The sequence below is a fragment of the Pinus tabuliformis genome, chromosome 3_2 (genome assembly GCF_031772625.1).
Source record: "Pinus tabuliformis cultivar Carrire ecotype Pingquan chromosome 3_2, CPIR1, whole genome shotgun sequence".
NCBI classification, from domain to species: Eukaryota; Viridiplantae; Streptophyta; class Pinopsida; order Pinales; family Pinaceae; genus Pinus; species Pinus tabuliformis.
This window is the reverse complement of record NC_142302.1, coordinates 1,222,084,951-1,222,098,140: the sequence shown is the minus strand read 5'-3', so window position 1 is coordinate 1,222,098,140 and position 13,190 is coordinate 1,222,084,951. Positions and strand designations below refer to the sequence as shown.

At 40.3% G+C, this 13,190-nt stretch overlaps 1 pseudogene; it reads right to left on the bottom strand.

Moving 5' to 3' along the window:
* Positions 1-603: 603 nt before the first annotated feature.
* LOC149185138 (uncharacterized) lies at positions 604-12,693 on the bottom strand (annotated as a pseudogene).
* Between the last annotated feature and the right edge of the window lie 497 nt (positions 12,694-13,190).

The window sequence follows — 13,190 nt, the reverse complement described above, 5'->3', positions numbered from 1 at the left end:
CACGGTTACATTTCTCAGGTATTCACTAGTTTTATACAAGCCTCCTCTGTTATATAACTGCTATTTCGATACAAAACTAACTAGTTACATTTTTACCCAAATTTACATAATTCGTTGTCAAACTTCCAACAAGATGCCTTATAAAACCAGTTGTGTCATGACAGTTGACCTATTTTAACATTTAAACCTAAGATTTTAGCCCTTCTAACTGAAAAAGAGGGCATAACACATGATCCTACTCCATCTATGTTTTGAAGTAGGAACGAATTAATAACCCTTAATGTTCGTTGAAGACCAAAATTGATGCTCTGTAGAGCATTTCAACATCCAATTTTAATGTATAAAGGATCCTTCTAGATTATACCCAAATAATTTGGGTATAGCAGAACTACCCACAGAAAATGCATGCCTGGTTGATTATGTATGTTTGGGCCTAAAATAATAAATTTGTCTTCATAAATGATTTCAGATCATCGACCGCAGATAATGCTGTTACCGTTGGGGTACAGAATACTGCCGCCCATAAATCAGCCACAGTGACCCATAAGATTAGCCATTAAAATTACTGTGATGCAAAACATAATGGTCTGTAGCAATACTTAAACTAGAGGAGTCCCAGAAACTTATCATTCAACTGCTCGCTTTCCAAGTTTAGATGGCAATAATTCTTGAAAGGACCCATGACCCATGATATCTATTCAAGAGATTATTAAAAGTGATCTTTAAGAATACCAGAGTCGTCATTTTCCTCAGTGAACCTTTCATAGAACTTAATCACTTTAGGGTGTGCCTTGATTTTCGATTGATCGAAACTAGTGAGTTCAAGCCCTTCGAGGCTCCTTACACGAGAAAGGGCCACATAAACCATGCCATACTCAAATGCATTGGACAGATCAGTTTGAACTCTATCCAATGTCATACCTTGGCTTTTATGCACAGTAAGTTCCCATGATAGGATAAGTGGAACCTGCCTTCTACTAGCCACCATTCTTGTCCCCTCATGGACCTCCCACTCAACAGGTCTTAGAATGTAGGAATTTACAAGGTAAGTTCCTCAGACAGAACACCAAAGGGCACCGCTCACACACAGATCACAGATCAATACACCAGTATTTTGACGTGGTTAAAACCCTCAAAGAGGGAAACAGTCCACGGCCTAAGCCAACGCGGCCACTTCAGGAAATTTATTAATAAAAGAATGAAATTTTACATAAGCTTCTCTCATGAACAGTTAACCTACAAATGACCCTCCATGCTCTTTAAATATAGATCATGGACCAATCGGGTGTTAAGCCACGGATCAAGTGTCGGTAATACCGAGGAGAGAATGAACCGTCGGATCACTACATATCGTGACCGTCGGATTGTAAGTTACAAAATGTACATAGTAAAGAAACACACTTACCTAACTCTATACTAGACCAAGTTATACTTAACTATTTCCTATGTGTCGGAATATCCTAACATCCCCCCTTAAGAACAACTTGGGATAGGATTGAAGGATTTACAAATATGACACAATAGGAGAAGGAAGGAGGCACTAGAGCCTATCCCCCCTTAGTGACAACTTCCTGAACTCCAACCATAAATCAAAGTTTAGTAAACTTCGCCTCTGTGAGAGCCTTTGTAAAGATGTCTGCAACTTGATCATCTGTTGAACAATATTGCACTTCAAGAACATGGTCATGAATGAGCTTTTTGATGAAGTGCATGTGCAATTCAATGTGTTTGTTGCGCTGATGTTGGACTGGATCTTTGCATAGTTGAATGGCACTTTGATTATCACACCAAAGTGTAGTCGGATGTTGCTGCTGAAAGCCAAACTCTGACAGGATCTGACGAAGCCACAAGGCTTCCTTACTAGCTTCTACAACACCACGATACTCTGCTTCTGCTGAAGAAAGAGAAATGGCACCTTGTTTCTTGCAAGCCCATGTAATAGGTCCTGAACCAAGAGTGAACACATAACCTGCAGTAGACTTCCGATCATCAGGGTCACCATCCCAATCGGAATCAGTGAAACCAACCAATAGAGGAGCTGCTTTGGCACTGTAATGAATCCCAAACTGAACTGTACCTCGAACATAACGAAGTATTGTTTTCACTGCTTTCCAATGACTTTCATTTGGGTTTTTCATAAACCGAGCAACAAGGCCAACGGCAAAGGAAAGGTCAGGACGAGTATGGGTTAGATACAAAAGTTTTCCTACAAGTTGACGGTATAAGGTAGCATCAACTTCAGGGGAAGTACAAGTGACTGAAAGTTTGACTCCAGACTGAAAGGGAGAAGGGGTTGGCTTACAGTCTTCCATGTGAAAATGGCGTAGAATATCACAGGCATACTTGGACTGGGAAAGGGAAATACCTTCCTTGGATTGCAAGACTTGAAGACCAAGAAAATAATGTAAGTGTCCTAAGTTTGTCATTTCAAACTTCCTTTTAAGGCTATACTTCACATGGTTTATAAGGTTGGAATCACTACCAGTCAGGATAAGATCATCAACATAAAGAACAAGAATGATAAGAGACTTGCCCACTTTCTTGGGGTAGACAGTATTGTCAGGATGACACCTAGAAAAGTCATTTTCTAAAAGAAAGTTATCCATTTTGGCATACCAAGCTCGAGGAGCTTGCTTGAGACCATAAAGGGATTTCTTAAGCCGACATACAAGGCTGGAGTCTGTTTGTATAAAGCCAATAGGTTGTTCCATATATATTTCTTCATGCAAGTCCCCATGCAAGAAGGCAGATTTAACATCCATCTGATGGACTTCCCATTTGAAAGAGGCAGCAAGGGAAAGAACAAGGCAGATAGAGTTCATTTTGGCAACAGGGGAGAAGGTTTCAGTGTAGTCAATGCCTTCAACTTGTGAAAAACCCTTAGCAACAAGACAAGCTTTATGTTTATCAACTTTCCCATCTGGTCCATACTTGGTTCTGTAAACCCATTTGCATCTAACAAGTTTTCGTCCCTTTGGTAGAGGAACAAGATCCCATGTATCATTTGCTAATAATGAATGATATTCTTCATTCATAGCTGCTTCCCAATCTGGATGGCCTGAAGCTTCTGCAAAGGTGTCAGGATCATAATTCACTGAATCTTGAGCCAGTAAAGAAGAGGCTCTATCAAACTGAGAACGTGTACGTCGTTGATCTGTAGGATCACCGGCAAGATCACCTGCTGCATCCTGAGTAGCACAGACCCATTTTGGAAGCTGAGGAGCTGAAGGAGGACCCTGAAAAGGTGGGGGAGGATTTTCACCCTCGCTTTCATCATCTGAAGAAGAAATATTTTCAAAAGTAGAAGAGATAGGGAGAGGTGGCACATCCACCGAACTAGGCTCATAGGCCGATATATTTTCAGCAAACTTTACATCTCTTCTAATGATAACATTTTTGGACTTAAGTGGAATAAGTCTATATCCTTTGACATCTTCAGAATATCCAACAAAAATACATTTTTCACTCTTAGGTTCTAAAGCTTTATGTTTCTCATCTGGAATATGGGCCCATGCTTCACTTCCAAAAACACGAAAGCAACTTACATCTGGTTTAATTGAGCTCCATGCTTCTTCTGGAGTGATATTCTTTAAAACCTTAGTAGGAGTGCGATTTATTATCTAATTTGCACAGTTAATTGCTTCTGCCCAATAATTAAGACTAAGTCCTTTAGATTGAAGCATACAATTAGCCATTTCCTTTAAGATGTGATTCTTCCTTTCAGCTACACCATTTTTTTGTGGAGTATATGGAACAGTATGTTGCATTTGAATTCCATTCTCAGTGCAAAAGTTGATGAATTTGTTGTTAACATATTCTCCGCCATTATCAGATCTTAGCTTAAGAATTTGATGTCTAGATTGTTTTTCAACAAAGACCTTAAAGGCCAAGAACATGTTAAATACTTCACTCTTGAGTTTTAAGAAGTATACCCAAGTGCGTCTGGAGAAATCATCAATGAAAGTTAAGAAATACTTGTAGCCAGAGAATGAAACAATTGGAAGTGGACCACATAAATCACTATGCACGAGCTGTAAAGGGGCTGAGGCGTGCCAAGAGGCACGTTTTTCAAAACTATCCCGATGATGTTTTTCGAGTACACATCCAGAACAAACACCATCTCTGCAAGATACCATTGGAAGACCTGTCACCATATTTTCTTTACATAGATTCTAAAGGGAGCGATAGTTTAAGTGACCAAATCGCTCATGCCAAAGTTTGCTCACTTCATCGTTATGAGCAACAAAAACTGAAGAAAGATTTGATGACCCAAAGTTGTGAAACTTATACAACCTTGTAGAATCATCAGCAATGCCAGTAGCTAAAATATGTCTAGGATCTCTTAGGTCCTTAATTACAACATCGTGAAGTGAAAATTCAACGATTTTACCTTCACCTGAATGAGTTATCTGATATACAGATAGAAGGTTGCAGGATAAGGTTGGAACACATAATACATCATTAAATTGACCATTGTCTATATGAATATTTCGAGTCCCTACAACACTAAGAGATCTATCATCACCAACATATATATTTTTGGTGTTACATTCATTTAAAGAAGAAAACATGGCTTTGTTTTTGGCCATGTGATAAGAAACTCTAGAATCAATGAGCCACTCATGAGAATGAGAAGAAGAAGATACATTTAGTGCATAGCCAGACCGAAATGCTTGACAACCACATGCAGAAAGTGCCATTCCTGAAGAAGAAGTTGAAGTTGAAGAGTGCTCCAAATGGATATTATGCTTCTTCATTGCTGCTTCCAAGGCTTCCATCTTCTTAAAGCATTTGGATTCTAAGTGGCCATCTCGATTACAAAAGTTGCAATGTCTATCAGTCTTCTTCCCTGTGTTTTTATTTGTCTTATCATTTTGTTGAAATAATTTTTCATTTTGAGGCTGAAATTGCTTAAGACCCTTGTTTGGTTTAAGACCATTCCTTTTAGGATAAAACTTCTTAGGATTCTTTGAATTTGGTTGCTGTTGGGCGGCTAACGCTTTCTTAGAAGAGTTTCCAAGATGAAGAAGACCAAGGTGTAAGAGTTTTCTTGTTCTCTTATTAAAGAATCACAAAAGGAATCAAAGGAAGGGGACTTGTAGGCTTGTCCTTGAGAAATGAAGGCCTCTCTTGTAGAATGGAAGGTGGAAACAAACACAGAATAGGTTGGTCCCAACTTAGTAAGAATGGAGTAGATAAGGCTACTATCTTCTTTCTTAACTTTAACACCTTCCAAGAGAAGTCTAAGGGTCTTGAACTTGGACAAAAAATCTTCAATGCAAGAAAAATTATTAGGGTCCAATGTAAGCAATTCATTTTCAAGTTGATGGGCTTTAAGTTCATTTTTAATAACAAAAACTTTAGTGATCTATTTCATTGCTTCCTCAGGAGTATCAAGTTCTGCAATATGGAATCTAAGATCTGGAGAAATAGACATCCCTATCAACCCACGTGCTTGATCTTGCCTATTTTCTCATTTAGCTGCCTTATCTTCATCTTTCGGTTTGGTTTCTTGGCCTGAGGCTATTCTGTAGAGACCTTTACTTCTAAGTAAATCCACAATGTAGGACCACCATTGGAAGTAGTTGGTGCTATCAAGAATAACTTGGCATGGACTTTCCATTTTAACAGAAACTGAAGCTATAGATGCTGAAACTAAGTGTTCCAATGGAAAGATCTCGAAAAATTAGGCTGGTTCAAAAAAAAACGGCTCTGAACAAGGCTTCCGGATGAAGAAGTTATGGCTTTTTGAAGAAAATTTGATGAAGATGCCGACGAAGTGCGGGAATGTGCGAAAATGAAAAATCTGCCTCCACAAAAAGGAGACTTGAACTCAAGACCTCTACTCTCATAAATTAGCTTTAGACCAAGTGAGCTAAACTAAAAGTTTGAGAGTGAGAGAGAGAGAGAGGGGGGTGTTTTTTTTTTTGTCACTGAAGCTTTGGGTTGCGTGCTTACTTTGAGAAAGTTCTTTTTCCCTACAAAACAAAAAACACAAAACCCAACACGGACATACAAAAAAAATGAACCTCACGGCTCGAAGTTAGCTTTAATCGGAAACTAAATATTTTCATCAATATTTCTGATTTTCCGAGATCACACTAAGGCGCAGTGGAAAAGAGCATACGCATGAGAAAAATCCTTCCTTTCTGTTTCTGATTTTCCCAGATCGCACAGAGTCGCGGGACAAAGAGCATACGCAGAAATGAAAGGTATACATCCGGTAATAATAAAAAAAAGCTAAATAAACTAAAACCGAAATAAACAGAGAGAAAATAACTGTAAACTGCAAATAAACACTGTATACCTCCAGATCTTAAAAATGACGTAGCTAGGGCTACCGGAAACCTTTTTGTGTGAAACGAAAGGGGTTCCTCACTGAAACAGATGCTCCCAACACAATAGAGCAGTCCTCTCAGCCCAAAAGTAGTCAGAAATAGTAGATCTAGGAAACAACAGTCGGATGCAGTTCTACCGGCTTCAGATTTGGATCACCAACAGACGCGGCCCTCAAATAGCTCTGATACCATGTAGGAATTTACAGGGTAAGTTCCTCAGATAAAACACCAGAGGACACCACTCACACACAGATCACAGATCAATACACCAGTATTTTGACGTGGTTAAAACCCTCAAAGAGGGAAACAGTCCACGGCCTGAGCCAACGCGGCCACTTCAGGCAATTTATTAATAAAAGAATGAAATTTTACATAAGCTTCTCTCATGAACAGTTAACCTACAAATGACCCTCCATGCTCTTTAAATAGAGATTATGGATCAATCGGGTGTTAAGCCACAGATCAAGTGTCGGTAATACCGAGGAGAGAATGAACCGTCGGATCACTACATATCGTGACCGTCGGATTGTAAGTTACAAAATGTACATAGTAAAGAAATACACTTTACCTAACTCTCTACTAGACCAAGTTATACTTAACTATTTCCTATGTGTCGGAATATCCTAACATAGAACCTGTTCCGTTTCAAGGCCATGAAAGCGCACAACTGGCCAAAGACCTCTTGGACTGACATCCCGTGATTCCCTCATCTCACTGTAGGTAACCCTGTAACCACACCCCTGGCACCATTCGCAAGCCCTATTTCTACATCCAAATTCCAAATAAGCACCACTTGGGCACCTTCACAAAGATAGAGCTCCTTGGGAGCCACTCCATTATATAGCAAATGCTTTTGTGCTCCTATATCCCTGGCTGTAAATGGGATAATTTATTTGTTCAATGCCATTAGTTCGAATTCATTCTCACGTCTTACATTAACTTTTGTTGGAAAAAGTCGTGTTGGGGTTATACCATGAGTCCAACTTAATGGCCCTGTGCAGTTACTAAGACTCACTTTGGTATTAGGGCTGCACCTACCCCTGCAAATTTCATTCAGCATAACTATAAACTCTCCGTCTGCTTGCCGAAACACTTCATTCAAGTCCATTTGCATATCAAAGCACTTCTTCCAGCACTTAGCTTCAAAAACAAATTGCTTCCTTAAATTTGGAGGTTTCACAAGTGGAAGCTGAAAGAAATCCCCGGCGACAACCAGCTGCAACCCACCAAATACTCGTTTTTTCTTCCTTATATCCCTGGCCATATAATCTAGCTTGTCAAAAAGCTCGCCATCGATCATACTTATCTCATCAATTATCAGAGCCCTTGCAGACCTCCACCTTCTCAAGGCCTCTGAATTTACCCTGCCGCTAATTATGGATGCTAAAACAGGTGCAGGTTTATCCCCTAATCCGATCCCAGCAAAAGAATGCAACGTTCTATCATTTAGAGCACATGCAGCGATCCCAGTTGAAGCAGTAACAAATACAGAATCGGGGTCATACAATTCAAAAAATACTCTTTTAGCAAATTCAAGCAAGTAACTCTTACCGGCACCCGCTGATCCTGTCACAAATACAGGCTCTCTGTAAGATTTTTGAGAAACACAGATAGATCTAGATCTGCAAAACAATAACAAGCTTGCAAGAGAAGGAAGAAAGCGAGCAAGAATTGAGAAAAGAATGAAAGTTTGATTCTACAATATTAGTTTTAGAATAAATACATAAAAGCAACTAAGTTAAGCTTAGTTGTACATGCAATAACTAAAGCTAACTAAAGCTAAGTGTGCTTTATCTTATGTTAATGTGTACATGTGCCACATGCAAGCAATAAGTTAACTGGAGCTAATCTAGGTGCATGTACACCAACACAGCTAGTCTAAGTGCATGTACACCAACACAACTAGTCTAAGTGCATGTACACCAACACCCCCCCTTAAGCATAACTTAGATGAGTGTGATGCAAAATGAATGAGTCCCGGCAACACGGCCATTTTAGGTACCCATATACAATGCATAAAAAGGAGGAAAGAGGGAAAACCCAGTGGGAAGAAAACCCCCCCTCAAAATATAATGCAAAAGTAGAGAAAAGACAACTACTAGGCAGTCGTGTCCTTCACCCCGAGTGAAAAATCTGAAAAGTCTCTAGGCTGGGATGAGAAGCCGGTCTGGGGTGAAAAACCCTCATGGGGTGCATCGGGAGGACGCGGGTGGGGTAATACTACCTCCAACGCTCGTTCTGGTGGCTCTCGTGAACGCGAAGTAAACCCCTTCGCCAAAGACTTGAAAGCTGACGACGTCTTTGACTAGGTGAATACAGGTATAAACTTCGATGCATACGAAGACATTCCTGTGGAGACAAGCAGAGTCCATGTACATCCTCCTGTGAATACTTTTGCTGAAATTGATTTAGGAGAGGCCCTAAATCTGAATATAAAGAGGTGTAAGTTTGCAAAGCCGACTCCCGTGCAGAAATATGCAATACCTATTTCGTTAGCTGGTCGAGATTTAATGGCGTGCGCCCAGACCGGGTTCGGTAATACGGCTGCATTCTGTTTTCCTATTATAGCTGGCATATTGAGGAGCAACCTGCCACCGCGCCCCCGTGCGGGGCGGAAGACATTTCCTTTGGCTCTTATTCTGTCACCAACAAGAGAATTGTCTTGCCAGATACATGAAGAGGCTCTCCATGCATGCCCCTTTTCGAATTTTTCTTGTGGATGCTTTCCAAGAGCACAGCCATTACAAACACCATCTGAAAATTCAATGGTTGGAAATCCTTTGACCATCCCTTGCTTACTAAGCTGTTGCATATATCTGAAATTCAAGTGCCCAAATCTCTCGTACCAAATCCTACTTTCTTCATTTGCATGCGTAAGTAGCAAAATAGAATCTGATTGAGGAACAAAATCAGAAAATGTATACAGACGAGATTGATTATTTACCTTGCTAGATGCAATCTTCAAATTGGTTTGCATGTCATAAATGCTCACGGAATCTGGGGTAAATTCCACTTTCCTTCCACTGCCTGTGTGTGTCATCTGATACACTGAGAGAAGATTCACAGAAAGCCTTGGAATATGCAAGACATTTTCAAAACTTCCATCTTTGAATTGCACTCTTCCTTGTCCAGTTGCTGCAACTGCAGAATTATCCCCCATGAGAATGGGAGGACCTGAGTATGCATGTAGAGAAGAAAAGGATTCCTTTGAAGAAGCCATATGATGTGAAGCTCCTGAATCGATGATCCATTCTTGTGGTGCAGAATGAAGAGCAATCAAATCATGCCCGTTACCTCTTGGATCTAGTGCTTTTTCTCCAGACTTCTTCTTAGCATTCTCAGGAATGTTGTCTCCAAGATTGTGTTGCTGGAGTGTTTGCGCCATAAGATCTATAGTCTTCTTCATGCATGCAGATTCAGGATGAAAACCACGGTGGCAATAATTTCACATTGATTTCCCTTTCATTCCTTTCCTTTCCTTTGAGCCAGATGATCCATCAGGGGGTTTGGGATGTCCTCCCTTTCTTGGATCAGGATCCTTCTTCCCTTTTCCTTTCTGATGGTCTTTGGAATTTGCCTTTCCTTTTGCATGCATAGTAAGTGCATGCGCTTTGGAATTTTTAAGTGTGCCCATTTTGATGAGCTTATCTTGCTCATGCATCAAAGACTGAATAAAAGAATCCAGTGAGGGCATCTTCCAAGCTGCACCAGTTGCAGATCTGACTGTGTGGAATGTAGAGACGAATACTGCATACTCTGGACCAAGTTTTGATAAAATGGAAAGAATCAACTGATTTTCTTGCTTGGATTTGTCGATCCCGCATCCTTTCAGCTGAACCAACAAGGCTTTATACCTTGTGAAAAAATCTTGAATGTTCTCAAAGTTTCTCGAATCTAATGAGTTTAACTCATTTTCGAGAATGTGACCTTGCATTTCATCCTGTTTTCCAAACAATCCTTCCAAAAATTTCCATACTTCATTTGGAGTTGAACATGATTCAACATGAAATAGCAGTTCCGGAGAAATAGATAAACATAGGATGCCGAAGGCCTCGTCCATGCGATTGAAATATCTTGTTTTCTCCATTGTCGATGTTGGTTCAACTTCCGTTTCCATGGTTATTCGAAATAAGCCTCTACTTCTGAGATGAAGTTGAATCTTTGGCTTCCATTCGAAATAATTATATGGAGTGAGAATTGCCGATTGTGGAAACTCCAATTTAGACTCCATTCTTTGTTGTTGCTTCAATCTTCTGAACCTGCAAATAAAATTGCTTGTGCACTGATTACAAATCCCTGTGCTCTGATACCATGTAAGATTTTTTAGAAACACAGATAGATCTAGATCTGCAAAACAATAACAAGCTTGCAAGAGAAGGAAGAAAGCGAGCAAGAATTGAGAAAAGAATGAAAGTTTGATTCTACAATATTAGTTTTAGAATAAATACATAAAAACAACTAAGTTAAGCTTAGTTGTACATGCAATAACTAAAGCTAACTAAAGCTAAGTGTGCTTTATCTTATGTTAATGTGTACATGTGCCACATGCAAGCAATAAGTTAACTGGAGCTAATCTAGGTGCATGTACACCAACACAGCTAGTCTAAGTGCATGTACACCAACACAACTAGTCTAAGTGCATGTACACTAACACTCTCCCTGGGAAATAGCTTTCAGTACTCTCCACTGCTGATCAGAAAATGTTGGAGGCTTCCATGTCGATGTTTCAAAAAATCTTCCATCAAAATCATCATCACCCGACCTTAAACCATCGTTCATCCCATCATATTGGGTGTCTTTACTGCCAGTTTCCCAGGGACATATCAAGTCTTCTTCATTGATATGACCCAAAAAAATCTGAAGTGCATCCTCCAAGTTGTAGGGCGTCACAGATGGTTCGAGGCTATCACGGTTCTCATTTTCAGAATTATTTCAGATGCCCTCCAAATTATAGGGCACCCGAGATAGTACAGAGGAATACCTGTTTTCAGCTCGATTATGCAGAGAATATGTGTCTTTGTTCTCTACAGGAACGTGATCCTCCACCGGTGCCCAATATGAGCCGGTGATATCTTCAGGAACCTGATCCTCCACAGATGCCCAATATGACCCACTACCTTCTGCAGAAAACTTACCCTCCACAAGTGCCCAAATTTCTTCATTGAAGTGGTCATTTGGTTTATGATCTAGCTTTGCTTTGTTCACCTCTTGGTCATTACATACTTCTCCACAGGAGCTGAAAAACATTCTCCGTGCCTTGACACTGAGAATTAGCAGGGCTGAAGTATTGAACGGTGCTACCAAAGCTGACTGATTCGGTGTTAGTGAAGTTAGACTCTGCCATTTTATCAACGTTTGTTGAGCGCTCTTTTCACTGAATCTATAATCGAAGAGAAGCATGTAAGAGTCTGCACACTGACAAAGCATTATCTCTATACAATGAAGCAAACCCACCCTGAATTTTATGCATACCACTATGGCAAGAACACATTTCACAAAAGATGGACAGTTGAAAATTAGACAGTTCGATGGCTATATATCATGGGGTTTGCTATGTTAGAAATTATGAAAATGTATATGGCGTAGTGTATAATCAGTAACATATCACTGAAAGTTGTGCAATATCCACCGTGTGCCGTCGATCCAATGGCACAGAGCCCAATATGCATAATATTTCCTGTTGTGGAGCTGACGAAGTGCTTAGAGCTCTGTTTTCTCTGGAGTAGTCTAACTAGGCGTGCGTGGTTTCCATTCCCACCCGGAAAAACCTCCGGCTCTCACCAGCAATCCTCAGACTCCCCACGCTGATGCAACACCCTCTGCATCCCATATGCTATGACATATCCACTCCAGCATGATACCTTGACATATCGACTTTGGCATGGTCATGATACCATGCATCCAAATACGGACCATGTGGCATGGATGGGCATCACAGTACGGAGGAGAAATTCCCTACCGCCTTTGGGGTTTTCCTATTGGGCTTTTCCTATTTCGTAGACCATTGCAATATTAATGCGGCCTGACATGGGGCGATATAAGACGATACAACACATCGCTATTTTTTCTCTCTCATCACTGCATGGTGTGTTGTATCGTCTTATATCGGCCCCATGTTAGACCGCATTAATATTGCAATGATCTACAAAATAAGAGTCGCCCCACCTTTTGCCTCTACGCACTTAATGACACGCTCATTTGAATTTGAAAACCCGCCCAAATGAAATTTAAACTTTTAAGAGCGATTACGTTCACCGATGTGTGATGGGAAGATACGACGTTCTTCAATTGCTATGGCGATGCCCCGAGGGTGCAGCGAAATGGTTCGACCCCTTGCTGTTTGAATTCTCGCCATTTCCCGAAATGTTATTGCATCCCCTGCATTCTGTCAACCTGCACAGCACCAAGCCATGAACAAATCGCTCAGAATTGGCGGAGCTACAGGTAAACAAATAGGGTTTAGTTTTCACCGCTTTTTTCCATTATTGTTTTGACTCCGTGGGTTTTCATTTCTGAATTTTTTTTGGTTTGTTTTCCAACACAGGTTGTTATTCGAGTCATGTGAATGGCATAAACGAATAAATTTACAGGAAATTTGAGGAGGTTGGACATGAAGGGTTTGTTACAAATCTCGTGATAGTCTTTTTGATTTAATTTCAAAAGCATTTGGGCAAGGAATTCTCTCGCTCTTTGAATTTAGAATGCGAAAACAATAGCTACATCCATCAACATTTCTTTTGTTTCATACAAATCGGAGATAATGTTCTTCGAAGTTACAGTGCCCAGTTTTGTATCTGTGATAGCCTGCATAGGCCAATCATGCAATGAGTTCGTGTGCTTTAGTTATGTGGC